The sequence below is a fragment of the Astyanax mexicanus genome, chromosome 7 (assembly GCF_023375975.1).
Source record: "Astyanax mexicanus isolate ESR-SI-001 chromosome 7, AstMex3_surface, whole genome shotgun sequence".
Lineage (NCBI taxonomy): Eukaryota > Metazoa > Chordata > Actinopteri > Characiformes > Acestrorhamphidae > Astyanax > Astyanax mexicanus.
In genome coordinates this window covers 54,017,305-54,036,629 of record NC_064414.1, presented here as the reverse complement: position 1 = coordinate 54,036,629, position 19,325 = coordinate 54,017,305, and the positions used below count along the sequence as shown (strand labels likewise).

The 19,325-nt window shown below is 37.1% G+C and overlaps 1 protein-coding gene and 1 long non-coding RNA gene across 10 annotated transcripts in view; one reads left to right on the top strand and one right to left on the bottom strand.

Moving 5' to 3' along the window:
- The window catches only part of tenm3 (teneurin transmembrane protein 3), a 1,272,390-nt gene that overhangs the window by 662,473 nt on the left and 590,592 nt on the right, over nucleotides 1-19,325 (bottom strand). For all 9 annotated transcript variants that reach the window (XM_049481363.1, XM_049481365.1, XM_049481366.1 and 6 more), the window contains one exon: nucleotides 4,320-4,459. The gene's annotated coding sequence lies outside the window, so the exon portion shown is untranslated. The remainder of the gene's footprint in view (nucleotides 1-4,319; nucleotides 4,460-19,325) is intronic.
- Nucleotides 14,961-19,325, top strand: part of LOC111191298 (uncharacterized) — a 40,949-nt gene continuing 36,584 nt past the window's right edge. Inside the window, exon 1 of the long non-coding RNA XR_002649437.2 lies at nucleotides 14,961-15,292. This is a non-coding gene — a long non-coding RNA (uncharacterized LOC111191298). The remainder of the gene's footprint in view (nucleotides 15,293-19,325) is intronic.

The window sequence follows — 19,325 nt, the reverse complement described above, 5'->3', positions numbered from 1 at the left end:
GGTCCAATCGTTAATTTACTATATTTTTATTACTTTTGACAACTATTGGAAATCTGTAAGCAAGTATTTCTATTTGTATAAAAATTGTAAAAAAACATGTATTTAACTTTCATAGGTTTGGTGCATAATGGTGGTGAATAATGGGATGAACTGCAGAAGTGCCTTTTTTTTACAGTATGTAAGCATTGAAAATCATCCAATATATAAGATTTTTTCCCCCAAATAAAGGTGATAAAGGTGTTAGGTTGCATGCTCAATAGTATATACTATATATTAAAAATGTAGAAAATGTACATTTCTTGTTAAATACAGGAAAATAAGCTCTACAATAGGCTCTTATGCATCTCAGTGACTACACTGCTGTTCTGAGTTGAAGGGGTTAACCCCTGCAGAAGGAGAAAAGTAGGGCAAACGGATGCAGGAAGTGACATCAGGAGCCAATATGGCGTCTGAGGGCGAGTCGGCGAGGGTTTTGGGGCTGCTCTAGTTGGCGGGGAGCGCTGTGGAGCGCTGGCAGGCGGGGGTTGAGCGGGGATCTCAAAGTGGGGCAGCGTTACTGTTTCCCCACCCATGGAGTCAAACAGCCAGAGCAAAAAACTTTCTTTCTCTCTTTTTTATTTTTTTCATTTTTTACCCCCTCTTCTTCTTCTTTTCCTCCTTTCTGCCAAGTTCTTCTCCCGCCTCCCTCCTCCGATCCTGTCCATCTCTCTTTGGAAGGGGTGAACACAAAGCTGGAGTGCCAGAGTGCATTTTAATATCATACGAGCGCTGCCAGCCTTTGATTCCGCAGAAACACTGCAGCGCCGCCGCACGCCATTGGCTCTCCGGGGCGGCTCCGGCGTCTGATTGGACGACACGGTTGGGCCTTTGAGGTATGGAGCTCAGCATGGAGCACGAGCCTGTACACACACCGACACACTAACACACATTCGGAGAGCCTCACACACACACGCATATATATATACACTCGGCGATTGAAAGCTTGTTGAAACGAAGTGACAGCGCTTGGTGTGGAGTCTTCCCATGAGCCTTTGCTTTTAATTGCTGACAAGCCATAAGATAGCTGTGTCGAACGGCGGTTTGATAGCATCTTTACCGATGGCACGGCCCACAACACCTCAGCCGATTCAACATGCCCCTTTTCATCCCTTTCTCTCCATTTTTCTCCCTTTTTCTCGCCTATCGAAGCTTCCAAAGCCTCCAAAGCTTCCAAAAAACCCGGCTCTGTCCCATTTCTCCATCTTCTGAAGCTCGAATCAACCCAAAAAACCACAGCAGATGACCCACGCTTTACTGTCGCGCTCTAATCTCATTCGCAGATACGTGAGCTTAGACAGTTCATAACACTTTAATAATATTTTATCTCTAAATATAAACGTGTCACGTCCTGACCCTCTTCACTCCAGAGAAAAGGAAAAGATTTTACAAAGAAAAGAAAAGACATGATAAAAAAAGGCAAATAAATAAATATTTACCGCAAAACACGACGAGCCCTTCGCCTTTACTCTCACAATGCATTACAGCAGCGTCTGACTCCGACGCGTCTCTCTTTATCCGCGCTGACACCGAGCGAGAGCGTCGAGCGACGCAAAGCTTTCACCAGCGAGCCTATGAATTACAGGTGACACAACACCACAATACTGTACCTGTACCACTGTGCACTGCGGTCAAACCAAAGGTCAACAAGTGCTTTTACTCACTGATAAAGATGAGTACTGCGTTTATACGCACGCTGTCATGCAAATAAACTCGTCTCTCTGTTTTTTCCGCATGTGACTCTTTGACACAAAGTGAATCAGGAAGATGCTTTTAAGCTGCGTTAATATTTCAACCAATAGAAATGCTCCAAAATGGCTATTTTAAGAATGTTTTATATCGAACTTTCCACTGAAGTCAATATGAATTGAGTTATATTGTCATTCAAGATGATTTAGAATAAAATACTGAAATTTTAACATTAACCCAGACCCTCGTAAATGACATTTTTTCCCATTTTCCGACTTTTTTGCACATCTGAGAGCCGTTCTTTATATACTCTGAAAAAATAAATAAATAAATAAGAGACCACTTCAATTTCTGAATCAGTTTCTCTGATTCTGCTATTTATAGGTTTATGTTTGAGTAAAATGAACATTGTTGTTTAATTCTATAAACTAATTTATAGAAATAAAAGTAATTGTCATTTAGATAATTTATTTGTGAGTTTTCAGACCTCAAATAATGCAAAAGAAAACAAGTTCATATTCATAAAGTTTTGAGAGTTCAGAAATCAATATTTGGTGGAATAACCCTGGTTGGTTTTTAATCACAGTTTTTTTCATGCATCTTGGCATCATGTTCTCCTCCACCAGTCTTACACACTGCTTTTGAATAACTTTATGCTGCTTTACTCCTGGTGCAGAAATTCAAGCAGTTCAGTTTGGTGGTTTGATGGCTTGTGATCATCCAGCTTCCTCTTGATTACATTTTAGAGATTTTTAATTTGGCAAACTCAAAGAAACTCAACTTATTTTTAAGTGGTCTCTCATTTTTTTCCAGAGCTGTGTTAAGTCATACTTTTCCCCACTCATACAGCCTTGCTTCATCCAAAAGCCCGGACAGCAAACACAAATTCAGTTCAGGGTTCGTCTTTAACTAGGCGAATATCTGCTCTTCAGCAGGTTCCTCACCTTAACAAAGATTTACACTGTCCCACTCAGAGCTACAGTATACTTAATTAATATTAATGCTCTGATCAGCACATCGTTACGAGTGTAGTTAAGAAAAAATACAGCTGAACAGCTGAAAAGAACTGAATCAGTATTCAATTATACTCTACAGTAGAACTTAAAATGCAAAACTGGCTCTTCTACACTGAAATCAATTACTTATCAATAATTAACACTAGTTAATAATGGTATTATTTTTATTTAAAACACTCAAATATTAAAATCTAATATACCACAGTTAGTTCTGACCCTGCAATGTGATTGGCTGAGAGGTGAAAATGCACTGTAACCAATATATTACTCCACCACATACAGGTAACAGGTAAACTAGCATTGATACCAGCGCTAACAAACCAAATAACGCTAGTACAAACAGAGAAGCAACATCCGTTTAAATGTCTTACATTAGTTTAAATTATAAGTCTAAAAATATTTATTTACAACCTCACTTCATTCATTTTTTAAAGAGCTGCACAATGGAGAAAGCCTGCAGATAAATGTCCATTAATCAAGTAACAGAAATCAGTATAAGATGCTGATGATTTACGTTAACAACAAAATCTCTTTCAAATTCACTTCTGTTGGTTAGTGTCTTTTTTTTCACATTTATTTCAAGGTGAAGACTAGCACATGCCTCCTCCGATACATGTGAAGTCAGACTCCGCCTCTTTTTGAACTGCTGCTGATGCTGTAGCAATGCAGAGTAGCATTACAGCGCTAACTCTCGGAGGAAAGCAGCGCAGCGACTCGGTTCTGATACATCAGCTCACAGACGCAGCCTTGTGCTGATCCACATCACCCTAGGAGTGATGAGGGGAAAGAGAGAGCACCATCTACTGTGTGCCTATCCACCCAGAGAGTGCAAGGACACTTGTGCTCTCTCGGGGCTCTTGCAGCTAGCTGATGGCAAGCTGCATGACAGGGATTCGCACCAGCAATCTGCCGATTATAGAGGCAGCACCTTAGCCCGCTGGACCACTCAGAGGCATACTGCATATGTTTAATATAAGATTAGAGCAGATTATCATACCGTGATAAATTATCTTATCGTATTGACAATATGCTTTAATAAGAACATTGAGTAAACTTTTAAATCAACAGTAATTAAAGTACACTGAGCCAATTGTACTTTTCACTACAGGAAGTGTTACCCACCCAGAGAGAGAGCAAGACCAACTGTGCTCTCTCGGGGCTCTGGCAATCTCTCGAGATTTACCTGTATTTTAAATAATGGTATTAGTTTGTGATTTTGTGTGCATTACAGGTAGAATTTTTTTTTTATATTTTTCAATCACTAGAACATAACTCAAGACTGAAAGTGTTAATAATTAAGAATAAGTTGAGACATTGCTTAACCATACACAGTGTTTTAAGCACAAAGGAAATGAATGGCATTCACTCTATTCAATATTTTTCCCCATATTCACACAGCATCGCTTCGTCTCACTTCGTCTCACTTCGTCTCGCTTCGTCCTAAAGCTCGGCCAACAAACCCGCGCCAGCAGAGCTACACAGGTCCTGGGTAAGCAGTTCAGGCAGCGGTTCAGGGTTCATTTGTGTAACGGCCAACTCTAAAGCGCTAACATGGTGTCGCACCGCAGCTCCACTCACCTGCTGCACAGGAAGTGACCCGCCTGGATATCATCTGGCCGGTCCGACCGGCTCCGAGAGTAAACAGGCTAATCCACGGGCCAGAAGCGTCTCTAGGAAACCGAGCTCAGCGCGCCAAAGCCGAGGATATGAAGATCAACCTGCGGAATAGAAGAAAAAGAGAGAGAGAGAGAGAGAGAGAGAAAACAGTGAGCCGAGCAGGTGGAGGAAAGAAAGAAAGAGATGCCGCCGAGGGCCCGGCAGCTAATTAGAGGGAGTTCACAGGACGCTGGACGCAAGCCGTAATTAACTCTGTCCTGAACTGGAGGAGAAATGTGACAAACAAAACGAGCGCAGTGCTGCTGTAATCCCAGCGGCACGCCATCGACTTTACCCAGCCCAATCCCTGCTCTTCAGCAGGTTCCTCACCTTAACAAATCTGCACGCTGTCTAGCTCAGAGCTACAGTACACTAAATTAATATTAACGCACTGATCAGCACATCGTTACGAGTGTAGTCAAGAAAAAAAATTACAGACCTGAATCAGTATATTCAATTCTACACTGCAATTAACCACTTACCACAGACAATGTGCACTAATCAGCCAAAACATTAGCACCCAGTGCCAAGTACTGAGGACAGTTTTTTGTTCACTGAAAAAATATGAGTTTCTTTGATTTTACCAAATTGAAAACCTCTGGAATATAATCATAAGGAAAATGGATGATCACAAACCATCAAACCAAACTGAACTGCTTGAATTTCTGCACCAGGAGTAAAGCAGCATAAAGTTATCCAAAAGCAGTGTGTAAGACTGGTGGAGGAGAACATGATGCCAAGATGCATGAAATTAAACTGGGATTAAAAAACAGGGTTATTCCACCAAATATTGATTTTTGAACTCTTAAAACTTGTTTGTTTTCTTTGCATTATTTGAGGTCTAAAAGTTCTGCATCTTTTTTTGTTATTTCAGCCATTTCTCATTTTCTTGCTGCCTAACTGCTGTATTTCCAAATTCACTTCTTCAAAAAGAAAGAAATGTGAATGGATCCAAAAAAAAAAAAGAAAAAAAAAAATCATTAGAGATCGCCATTTAAATTTAAGATGTATGTTACTGTGCTAGCTAGCTAAAGCTAAGCTTAGCCATATTAATATTACCCAGCCAGCAAGCTAGCTAAACCCAGTTCTCTGGCTATAACTTGATTTACTTTGAACTGGTCATTTTCTTGGTTTAACGTCTAAACGATTTGCGTTATTCAAGCTTCTGTTTATTTACAGTAACCTCTGTGAGCGCCATGTACCACAAAAAATTGGTTCTTGGTCGATTTTCTTTTTTTTGTCGATTTTTGAGAAAATTACAGGATTTAAAGTGCATCTCATAGTCCTAGTTAATAGTTATTATGACCTGAAATGTTCAAATGAGACAATATGCAGTAAAACACACATTAGCACTGGTATGCTGATACAAGATATATGCTTCTAAAGCAGATATTTAAAATATATTATGTTAAAGTATAGATATTATGCAGAAATGTTTCATTCAACTCATGCTAATCAAATACTGTATATAATTACCTGACATTTCTAATTTCCAATGAGACACAACAACAATCCAGTAAAACAAATAACCAACCCTTAACCAACACTACTTATATCATTTACACTCATGTGCATTAGCATCAGCATGCTAACACATGATACAGTGCTTCTAAAGCAGATATTCTGTGTGTAAATACAGACTAAATAAAGATATTATGAGAGAACGCTTCATGCCACTGGTTTTAGACACCTCGTGCTAATGAAAGCTGCTGAAAGACTTTGGCGGCCATGTTAATTGTTTTGCGCTGCGGGCCTCGATATAATCAGTGAGCACGACCGCATGTTTCCAGTTCACCATCAGAAACGACTCGCAGGAGCTGGCAGGCTGTTAGATATCGGCTTTGATGACCTGTAATTGCTCATGTCCTGATGAGGACAGATTACCGCTCTTACTCTCCTCCCCTCGGCTTCTTCTGGGCTGTGTGTGAGAGTGTACACTCAATAATGCCTTTTACCACCACCCTAAACATAACAAACGGTTAAAGATGCATACTATACAATATAAAACCAAAATCAAAACACAAAGCACAAACCTGACTGTAGCCTACTTAACTATCTAAACCCAACTATAGCTCCCATAACTGTGTCTGAACCCAACTAAAGCGCACTTAATAATGTTTAAACTGATTATAGCCTACATATCGGTGTCTAAACTCAACTATATCCTACGTAACACTGTCAAAACTCGATTATAGCCCACATAACAGTGTCTAAGCCAACATAGCCAACATAACTGTGTCTAAACCCAACTATAGCCCACATATCTGTGTCTAAACCCAACTATAGCCCTCATTACTGTGACTAAACCCAACTTTAGCCCATATGACTGTGTCTAGCCTTGACTATAGCCCACATACATGTGTCTGGCCTCATCTATAGCCTACATAACAGTGTCTAAACCCGATTAAAGCCTACATAACTGTGTATAAACCCAATTACAGCTTACATAACTGTGTCTAAAACCAAAAACTAAAAATCTAAACCCAACTATAGCTCACAGAACTGAACCTCAACCTGATTATAGCCCACATAACTGTGTCTAAACCCAACTGTAGCTCACATAACTGAACCTGAATCTGACTATAGCCCAAATAACTGTGTCTGAGCCCAACTATAGCCTACATAACTGTGTCTAAACCTGATTATAGCCCACTTAACCGTGTCTAACCTCGTCTAAAGCTCACATAACTGTGTCTAAACCAAACTATAGCTTACATAACTGTGTCTTAATCCAACACTAGCCCACTTACTAATGTCTAAACTCAACTATAGCTCACATAACTATGTCTGAACCCAACTATAGCCCACTTACCATTGTCTAAACCAAACTATAGCTCACACAACTGTTTATAAACCCAACTACAGCTTACATAACTGTGTCTTAAACCCAAAAATAGCCCACATAACTGTGTCTAAACCCAACTATAGCCCATATTACTGTGTCTGAACCCAACTATAGCTCACATAATCGAACCTGAACCCGATTATAGCCCACATAACTGTGTCAAAATCCAACTATATCCCACATAACTGTGTATAAACCCAACTCTAGCTCACACAACCGTGTCTAGCCTCGACTATATCCCACATAACTGTGTATAAACCCAACTATAGCCCACATAACTGTATCTAAATTAAACTTTGTCTCTCATAACTGTGTCTGAACCTGATTATAGCCCACCTAAGAATGTCTAAACCCAACTACATCTTACATAACTGTGTCTAAAACCCCAAAATAGCCCAAATAGCTATCTAAACCCAAATATAGCTCGCAAAACTGAGTCTAAACCAAACTATAGCTCACATAACTGTGTATAAATCCAACTATAGCTCATATAATTTGATTATAGCCCAGATAATTGTGTCTAAATTCGAATGTACTCCATGTAAAATTAACTTTACCCTTCATAATTGTGTTTGTACCAGAAATGTCCAAACTATGTAGGATGTATTACAAGTTGCAAGATCAGTTTACATTTTTTTTAAGTAAATTTCGAATTTCTGTCTTAACCACTGCAATTTTTCAGAAATAGTTAGGTCCAGTTCGGATAATTCATGCTGGAGGTCGAGGTGTGTGTGTGTGTGTGTGTGATGGAGGAGGTACGGTGTGAAGGTAAGTTAAATTGAGCCGTTTCCTGCGGAGATGGCGGGGGGATTTGAGCAGTGCGGAGAACACTGTGGTTTTCACGTTGAGTTTGTGGAGGCTTCAGACACGGCCCTCCCGCCAGGCTGTAAAGGATAAGCAAACACTGTTTCAGGAGATAACGGCCGGCTCAGGCTGCCTCAGCGATCTGTAACAGCGAACGCACAGCCGCATTTCACTTCAAAACACACTTACACAGCAGCACGGACCGCTGCGCAGCTACACACAGCACAACAATAACCCCGGGGTTAATCACAGCCGCTTTTTATAGGTGACTTTCATCATAAAAGTGAAGCAGAGGGAGAAAAATTAACTAAATATATGTTTCTCTGTGTTTGATAATTATCGTTTTACGGAGCCTCACCTGAGCACAGAAATTATAGAGATTATAGGCCCAAATAAATAAAATAAAAACCTAAATAATAACATTAAATAAAACTATACCTGTACCTGGGCAATATATTAAAAACTGTGGGCTAATATTAGTCTAAATATTAAATATCAGCCTGATTGAACTGCACTGTAAAAGAAAAAGAAATGGGGTATAATGAATGGGGTACACTCTTAAACATATAACGTATTTATTAATCAAGTAATTTATTTAAATAGATGTACTATGATTTTTATGATGTTATGAGTTGCCTAAACTTTGGGATGAAAAACAAATAAATAAATAAATAAATAAATAAATAAATAAATAGAAAGAACAACAGTGACAATTACTTTTTTTCTTAAACTGGTTTAATCTATTAAAATAATATAGAAAGTCATTTCTATAGTTTAGTCATTTAATATGACTACGATGACTGTTTATAACCTAATTATTAACCATTAATAATCTCCTTTATAAACTATGTATAAACCCTTTATAAAGGGCTCGGACATTATTTAAAGTAGTACCCACCAAATAATTTTAATATAAATTATAAAGAATAAATGCAATTAGTATTATTTTTCTTAAACTAATTTAACAAAGACTTAAAAACAAATAGTATAGCTGGAAAATTTGTAGAAAAAAAATCATTTCTCAACATTTTTATAATGCGCTAGGTTCTTCACTCATTTGTCTCATTTATAAAGTCACTTATTTGAGGATCTGTTCATTGAAAAGTCCTTCAGGGAACCAGAAATGGCTCTTTTATGGCATTGCCCCGAGACACATTTAGCTGCTGTCATGTGGAAGGACAGAGAATACATGGAGACAGAAAAATCCTGAATAAAATCAATCAACTTTATGTAGAATGTCAGATTATTGGAGCTGTACTGCTTCACTGTAGGATGCTAAAAATAGCACAAAAATACAAGTGAACACTAAAAGAGCCAATCAGAAAAAAATAAAAATAAATAAAAAAACAGACACTTGCAGATAAAAATGATAAAATAATAAAAGTTTATTACAAAAGGAACTACGCTGACAAGAGTTGTAAGGGACAGGCAAGGTCAGTAACAGAATGGCAGCAAATGTAAACAACATACCAAAGAGTAGTCAGGCAAAGCAGGGTCATACACGGCCCAACTCCAAAAACACAAAGAAGAAGGCAAAAGAGGGTTCCAAAAAAAACAAAAAAACGCTTGGCAACAGGTAATCAATAGAATTGGCGAGGCAAAAGACAATAAACGATGATACAAAAAGGATCAATAATGAAGAAAACAAAACAATAAAATGCGTAGTAGAACAACAAGATTCAATACTCAGCACTCATCTGAGCAAACTGAGGCGTATATACATACTAGGGAGGACAGGTGGAACCAATTAGTAACCTGGAAAGCAGGAACGCTGTAGCATCATGTGATTAGTGGAGTCAGGGAAGTCCGGTGTGGGTGCATGCTGGGAATTTGAGTCTTTATAGCACAGTTCAAGGTCTTGAGTAGTTTTGACAGTAAAGTAAATTTAAAACACAGTACTTTTTATTATAATAATATCACAAAATTGTAATTATTACCACAGTATTTGGTAGCATTAGATACTTAGACTAGAAGACGAAAAATCTGAGTGGTGAAAATATGAGTGGTGAGCTTAACCAAACAAAGTTACTTAGTTAACTAACTAACCTAGCAAACCTAGTTAGCTAATGCACTGATTCACATAGCTAGCTATTAAGCTAGGCATATAGCTATACTGTTATCAACTAAATGTCACCAGATAACAGAATCTATTATAATTGAATGTAAAAATAGTTTATTTTAATAATAATAAGCTTACTAGCTTTGTCACCTGGAATTCAGGCCTTCAGTTAACAGCCGTGCTGAACTCATCAAGAGTTAATTACTTGAATTTCTTGTCTCTTAATAAAGTGTTTGAGAGCATCAGTTAAAGTAAAGTAGTGAAGAGGTAGAGTTACAGGTATACAGTGAATAGTGAATATTTGAGTAATGTTCTAATCCAGATTATAGAGAAGCAACAACTACTTAAATAAAAAATAAATAAAAAAATACTCTAAGAAATGAAGGTGAGTCAATCTGAGAGGAGAATTTCAAGAACTTTGAAATTGACCACCAAAAACATTTTAATGATGAAACTGGCTCTCATCAGGACCACTCCAGGAAGGGAAGATCAAGAGTCAGAATTGATTTATTTGTGCACATCGATTTCGACATTGATTTAGCATCATGTTTTGTATTGAAGTTGATTTACATTAAACATCCTGTTTGTATTCTATTATTATAGTTTGCTCTGTGCTCTTGTAGTGTAGAAATGGACATTTAAATTAACGTTGATTGATTGTTAGAATTTTGACATTAACCAGTGCCTATGAGGATGAGTGAAATTTGTGGCAAAAGTTTTACGCAAAAAACAAAATGTTAAGAATTAAAAAAAAGAAACAAAAGTTTGTATTTGCAAATTCAAAAGAGAAAAATAAAAATATAGCAAATGCATAAATTAAAATATACTTTGTTACTTTATTATTCTTTGCAGTTATTCAAAAATCATTTCAGTTTTTGCTTTTATTTTTGTGTTCAGATGTGGAAGCCTCATCTGAAACCTACCAATAAGGATTCAAGGGGAATGCCTTCTTCTAAGCCCCGCCCACCTGTGAAAACTGTGCCAAAACTGATGCAGAAGCAAACAAGAGATTTCAGAAGCAAAAATCTTTAGCAGCAAAATCCACAGAAAATCCCCCAAAATCCAGAGAAAAATCCTAAAAAAATAAAAATAAAAATAATGAACACAAAGACTGTCAAAATCCTTATTGAAAAATGTTCAAATAACTGCAAATAATAATAAAGTAACCAAATATATTTATTTGTGTGGCATATTATATATATATTTGCCATATTTTGCCAGATTTTGATTGTTTTTAGTTTTTTCTGCGTAAAACTTTTGGTACAAAATTTACTCCATATTGTTTGAAGGTTGGTTTTCAATCATCAACATTAGAAAATGTAACACAAAAAAAAATCAATGTTTGTGGCAATTGGTATTATGAATTATTTAATAATTAAGCAAAAATAAATGATTATTGTTATTAACATGATTTACTGCACATTTAAACATACTATAGTTCTTGGCCTGGATGTACGTTTCGACCTTTATATAATGCGTACGGTTCTTCACGCTCACACATCTCATTTACTAAAATAGTTCTTGGACGGTCCGTCCGTTAAAAGGTCCTTCAGGGAGCCAAAAGTGGCTCTTCTATGGCATTGCCCCGAGAAACACTTAGCAGCAGAAGGACATGGAAAAAATAGAAAAATTCTAAGTACAGATCTACTAACTTTAAATGGAATATGTGTATTGTTGGGTCTGCACTGCAGGGATATAGATGAGTTACAGCATTAAAAAAGTTCCACAAAGGTTCTTCATTAACTGAGACTACATGACAAATAATTTGATGATTGTAATGGAAAACCTACTGTTTCATTGAAATATTATGCACTTGTTTTTCTAAGAATATCCTTATATATAACCAAAGGGTTCTGCTAGTGTTATATGAATCAAATAACCTAATCTAATCTAATTAAACTGTGTAGCACTCCTTCTTGAGCAAATATTTCAGATAAGATTGTGAAAAAGAGAAGAACCCAAGCATTTTCCAAACTGTACAATTGAAAATATCACAGTTTTAGGAAAAAACAGCACAGAAAACGTGTGGAGGATTGACTCAAGAACCTTTTTGCTGCAGTTAAAAATAGAACCAACCAACCAACGAAACAATCAACCAACCAACAAACCAAACAACCAACCGAGCAACCAACCACCCAACCAACCAACCAACCAATCAAATCTATAAATCAAACAAAAAGCCAAACAAAAAACAAACCAACCAAATAACCAATCAATCAACCATCAAACCAAACAACCAACAACCGAACAAAAAAAACAAGAAACAAACCAAGCAACAAGGAAGCAAACAAACATAATTTTGTATATTTCTTTTTAAATTTGACTATTTAAAGAATCTAATGTGTAACAATTACTCTTGAAAACTTTACAGTTATAAAATAATGCAAATACTTAGTTTTAACCTTTACATTATGCGTAAGGTTCTTCATGCTTGTGCATCTCATTTATTTAAATACTAAAATAGTAATTGGACGGTCCGTCCATTGAAAGGTCCATCAGGGGGCCAACCAACCATCCAACTAATAAACCAACCAACCGATAAATCAACCAACCAAAAAAGACAACTAACCAATAAACCAACCAACCAACTTATAAACCAACCAACTAATACAACAACCAACTAATAAACCAACCAATAACCCAACCAACTAATACAACAACCAACTAATAAACCAACCAACTAATGCAACAACCAGCTAATAAACCAACCAACCAACCAACAAACCAACCAACTAATACAACAACCAACTAATAAACCAACCAACCAATAAAGCAACCAACCAACTAATACACCAACCAACTAATACAACAACCAAACAATACACCAACAAACTAATACACCAACCAACCAGTCAAACAACCAACAAATCAAGCAACAAGGAATCAAGCAAACAAATAAGTTTGTCTGTTTCTATGAAATAAGAACATTTTTAGTAAAGGTGTAACAATTACTCTAGAAAACTTTTATTAAAAAGTAAAAAAAAAAGAAATTTGCTGCACATTTAAACATAATACAGTTCTTGGTCTGGATGTACGTTTCGACCTTTACATTATGCCAACTAATAAATCAACCAAACAATAAACCAACAATCCAACCAACTGAAAAACAACCAACCAATAAACCAACCAACCAACCAACCAACCAACCAACCAACTAATAAACCAACCAACCAACCAACTAATAAACCAACCAACCAACCAACCAATAAACCAACCAACCAACCAACCAACCAACCAACCAACTAATAAACCAACCAACTAATAAACCAACCAACCAACCAACCAACCAACTAATAAACCAACCAGCCAAACAACCAACTAATCAAGTAATCACGGAATCAAGCAAACAACTAAGTGTGTCTATTTCTATTAAAGAAGCTAATATTTTTGATAAACATGTATTAAAAAGTAAAAAACAAACAGGTATCAAAGAACCCAAATACTTCAGTGGAATTTGCTGCACATTTAAACATAATACAGTTCTTGGCCTGGATGTACGTTTTGACCTTTACATTATGCGTAAGGTTCTTCACGCTCGTGCATCTCATTTACTTAAATACTAAAATAGTTCTTGGACGGTCCGTCCGCTGGAAGGTCCTTCAGGGAGCCAAAAGTGGCTCTTCTATGGCATTGCCCCGAGAAACACTTATCTGCAGTCGTGGAAGGACATGAACACACCACATTAACACAACACCACACACCACTGTGTATGTGTGAGTACTCGTAGGTGTCTATGAGTGTATGTGAGTATGTTACCTTATACAAACCAAGCAACCAATAAACCAACCAACCTATAAACCAACCAACCAACTAATAAACTAACCAACCAAGAACCCAACTAACAAACCAGCCAAACAACCAACAAATCAAGCAACAAGGAATCAAGCAAACAAATACGTTTGTCTGTTTCTATGAAAGAAGCTAATTTTTAGGTAAAGGTGTAACAATTACTCTAGAAAACTTTTATTAAAGGTTTTAAAAAAAATAAATTTGCTGCACATTGAAACATAATACAGTTCTTGGTCTGGATGTACGTTTCGACTTTTACATTATGCCAACTAATAAATCAACCAAACAATAAACCAACAATCCAACCAACTGAAAAACAACCAACTAATAAACAAACCAACCAACCGACCAACCAACCAACCAACCGACCGACCAACCAACCAACCAACCGACCGACCAACCAACCAACCGACCGACCAACCAACCAACCGACCGACCGACCAACCAACCAACCAACCAACCAACCAACCAACCAACCAACCAACTAATAAACCAACCAGCCAAACAACCAAGTAATCAAGTAATCACGGAATCAAGCAAGCAACTAAGTTTGTCTATTTCTATTAAAAAAGCTAATATTCTAGATAAACTTGTATTAAAAAGTTATTTTAAGCAGTTATAAAATAACCCAATTACTTCCTTTGAAATTTGCTCCACATTTAAACATAACATAGTTCTTGGCCTGGATGTACATTTCAACCTTTACATTATGCGTAAAGTTCTTCACGCTCGTGCGTCTCATTTACTTAAATACTAAAATAGTTCTTGGACGGTCCGTCCGCTGAAAGGTCCTTCAGGGAGCCAAAAGTGGCTCTTCTATGGCATTGCCCCGAGAAACACTTATCTGCAGTCGTGTGGAAGGACATGAAAACACCACATTAACACACCGTCACACACTACTGAGTGTGTATTTGAGAGTGTTAGCTTGAACACATGTGGGTCGTGGAGAGGTCAGGTTCAGCGGTGCCTTTCTTTTCATCTTTTCTCTTCATAAACAGCAGCGTCTCGTACGGTGAATCTGCTGGGATCTGAGATCTGCTCCCTCTCTCTTTCTCTCTTTCTTTCTCTCTGTGCTATTCTACTTTAGCGTGCCCCCAGCGGGGCGAGGCCCTCGGCCCGAGCCATAAAAAACAGCCGTCTCTTCCTGAAAGGGAAAAGGGGGGATCTGGGAGCGAGGTGCCGACACGGAAACGCGAGCGTAGAGGACATCGGCCGACAGCGCGGGAAAACAGAGCGCCAGTTCACGCTTCAGTTCCCTCATCTAGAGCGGGACGGAGGAATGGATTTATGGAGCTTCTACTGACTGTTAAGAGAGATTTCCCAACTCCATACTCCGTCCACACGACTTCAAAGTGATTTATCAACTCCGGGCTGTCAGGACAGTTAATGCTGAACTGGGTAAGAATATCTATTCTATCCAAAACTGTTCGCCGTATAAAATACTGTCCTTTTATTAGCAGCAGAGCAGATCCAGAGAGCAGTGCTCTCAGACTCCAGCGCTCTTACTGCTCTTACTGCTGTAAGTAAGCTAATGCTAATGAACAGGAGAAGAACAAAGCCCTGAGGCCTGTGGGAAACAGTAGATACAGTATATACTGTAGTTCACAGTGTGCTGCTGCTGCATTTTAGCAGCTAGCAGGCGTTAACCCCTTTAAACTGCAGGGTTTTTACACAGTTAATAGCCTTCAGACCTATGATTCAGCAACTGATAGCTAAACATCTTAAAAGTTCTCAACTCAACTCAGGCCTTCGAATATCCACCTCAGAAACCGAACCCCACTCGATTAAACACAAAACAAACTAGATTTCTCTCACTGAACAAGAAAAAAAACGAAGAGATCACTTCAGTTTCTGAATCAGTTTCTCTGATGTTGCTATTTATAGGTTTATGTTTGAGTAAAATGAACATTGTTGTTTTATTCTATAAACTACAGACAACATTTCTCCCAAATTCCAAATAAAAATATTCTCATTTAGAGCATTTATTTACAGAACATTTGCAAATAAAACAAGTTCATATTCATAAAGTTTTAAGAGTTCAGAAATCAATATTTGGTGGAATAACCCTGGTGGTTTTTAATCACAGTTTTCGTGCATTTTGGCATCATGTTCTCCTCCAACAGTCTTACACACTGCTTTTGGATAACTTTATGCTACTCACTCCTGGTGCAAATATTCATTAAAGCAGTTTAGTTTGGTTTGATGGTTTGTGATCATCCATCTTCCTCTTGACTATATTCCAAAGGTTTTTAATTTCAAAATTTTCTAAAGCAGAGAAACTCATCATTATTTTTTCCAGAGATTTTCTGTATTAAGTGGAACTAAAACTAAAGCAGTTAAATGTATACGATTTTCTTCATAACCTAATTCTAAGTGACTAAACCTAAACCTTACATTTAACACTAAAAATGTTAAGATTAGAGCTCAGGTTAGAGTTAAAAGCAGGTTTGCATTCAATAGACAATAGAGTTCAGCAGTTATATTTAATAGACATTCAGTTGAATGTTAGTAGACCATCTATTAGGCAAACATACAGTAGACCATCCAAATAAAGCGATACCAAAACAAAGAAAAACTGAAAAACAGCAAATTATCATATTAAACTAAACAAAATAGCCATAGTACTTTCTATTAAGCTATTTTTAATGGTGCATTTTAATTTTTTCATAATTGATCATATGGATGTTGAATAAATAATAATATAATATTGTTGTTGTTTTTACTATGCCTGCTTTACACTGTCATTGCCCAATAGTAACATCTATTCTTACTAGTGAAATAAAAAATATAATAACTGCATTTTTTTAAAGAGAAAAATGTAAAACTGAGACAAATTGAGGTCATTCTATTTGTTCAACCCCCACAAACAGGCCCAAGTTATCATGTGGCCCCTTGGGAACATTAACTGCCCACCCTTGTTATAGGAAGCTAGTAGAACGTTGTCTGAACATTACAATTACATTTCTTAGAAAGTGCAATCTGTCAATTTTTCTGGACGTTTCTAAATGTATTTAATGGTAATTACCAATTTTAAATACGCAATCTTGATATTGATTACGTATTTTGATAAATTTTCCAAAAAACTGAAAATCGCCAATTGTTTTCTCACACTAATCGTCATATATTAAAAGTGCATGATGATATCAAACTAATTCTGTTTACACAGATGCCATAACTACTTGTCCATAAGCAGACCACATTTTATTGAGCTACCTCTAATTATTTGAGTTTCATCAAAGATTAACCAAAGAGTGCCAAAAACGTCTCCAAGTGTTCCAAACTCTATCCATATGGCACAAAGATTCCCAATGGCCAAAAAACTTCTCCATACAGCCACAAACCTCTTCCTGTTACCTTTTTAAAACATTGTCAAACGTTCTTTTAACGTCTCTGTTAGCTGTGTAGAATGTGTACATAAGTAAAGAGCCCTATAATAAAATACAAATATAAAAATATAATACAAACAAAAAAAAAAAAATACTATGTGTATCTTTAACAGTGCAATTATGCAATATAATATGTTTGAACTTATTTTTTAAACCAACTAATTACATGTATATATTCTATTTAAATGAATCTAATTTTAAAATTACTTTATTTTTTACTTACATTTTCTACATTTGTAAAGACACTCAGCATAAAAATATTTCTCTCAAATATGATAAATTTCTTTCTTTTTTCCTCATCCAGTTCTGAGGGAGTTTTAGTTGTAAAAAGCACTACATCAATAATTTGATTTGATTAAAAATATACTTTATTTGTACTTTTTAAAGAAAATAAATGATTTCTCTCAAATAGGAGAAATGGTTTATTTGTGTTTTTTCATTGGGGGTAGTAGCAGTAATTTGATTATATATTTTAACTATATTGCTTATAGCTCTCTATTTAGCCCTACTTTAGTTCAGTAGAACATTCACAGGATTTGCACTTTGCACGTTTTGTCCGTACTCTTAAAGGACACAGTTGAACCTAAAGGACTGTTTATAGCTTGGTGACCAAAAAAATGTCTGTACAGTATAGATTTTTGAAAGTAGTGTAGTTTAAAAATGTATATATTTTCGCTGTTTTTGCTAACTAATACTCATAGCCGCTCATTGCAGGTCATTTAACACAGGCCCCACTCTCCACCTAGGAGCCCTTTTTGCATTAAAAACTACTTTATTAACTTTCGCCTGATTATATTAGACCTTTGTGGATGTATATTAATTTAAATGTTTAACATGATTTGGGGGCTCAAATCATGTAGTACTGTGATGTTACATTTTTGCCATATTGCTTTTAGCTCTCTATATAGCTGTATTTTAGTTTAGTAGAACATATTTGAACTATATTTACAGTATTTGCACTTGTTTTGTCCGTACTCTTAAAGGACACAGTTGGATCTGAAGGACTGTTTACAACTTAGTGATCAAAAATGTGTCTGTACTGTATAGATTTTTGACAATAGTGTAGCTTAAAACGTTTTAATTTACAAAAAATAAATAAATAAATATATATATATTTGCTTCTTATGCTTAAACTAATACTTAGCTCACTGCAGGCCATTTCATACAGACCCCACTCTCCACTTTCTCCACTTAGTGGCTCAGAATATAATGAGAAACTGAAGGCCGATGGTTTTGTATTGGGATGAGTGGAAGTCGCCACTTGAGGAAGGCTGTGTGCTCTGATTAAAAGTCATTACACACTGTCCGCGGTTTTCTGTTTACAGTGGACCCCGCCGACGCTTCGCTCACGCGGACGTTTTTCTGCTGCTGCCAAAAGGAAACAAAGCGGGAAGCCAAAAATTCCAGCAGACAATCTTTCATTAGGGCCTCGCCTGCAAACCGGAGAACCGGCGAATCGCCCCACCGCGCCGTAAATAACTTTCCCTCTCTGAAACTATGTGATCCTCTCGCTGCTAAACTGTGTAATACTCATCCCCAACAAAAGCCCACCGCCTCTTCGGGCTCGTTGCTCGTTCCGAGAACAGCCGGGAGATTAACCGCGGAGGCGACGAGCAATCGGCTGCAGTCAGGAGCCCCTGACCTCAAAATGGCGTCTCATGAAGAGCAGCAGTAGCGCTAACATCAGGCGCAGGCAGGCTAATTCCTGATGTTAGCGCTGCTGCTGCTAAGCGCTGTGACTCCTCGGCTTCTCGAGGCTCTCAGAAACAATAAGAGCCGAGCAGAAGAAGAAGAAAGACTCAGAAAAAAAAGGAATCAGAAGCTAATATAAGCTATAAAACCATAAGTCCTCGTACAGAGAGCGTGGTTTTCTGATTTTCTAGCTCTGACTACGATTAGCGCTACGCTAAAGACTATTACACGCGATTAGCAGTGGATTGTTGGCATTTACTGCACATGGATACAGTTAAACAGCCTTTTTTGGATTTATTATTGAAATGACCTAACTTAAAAGTGTTTTATATTATATTTATATATTTATTTTT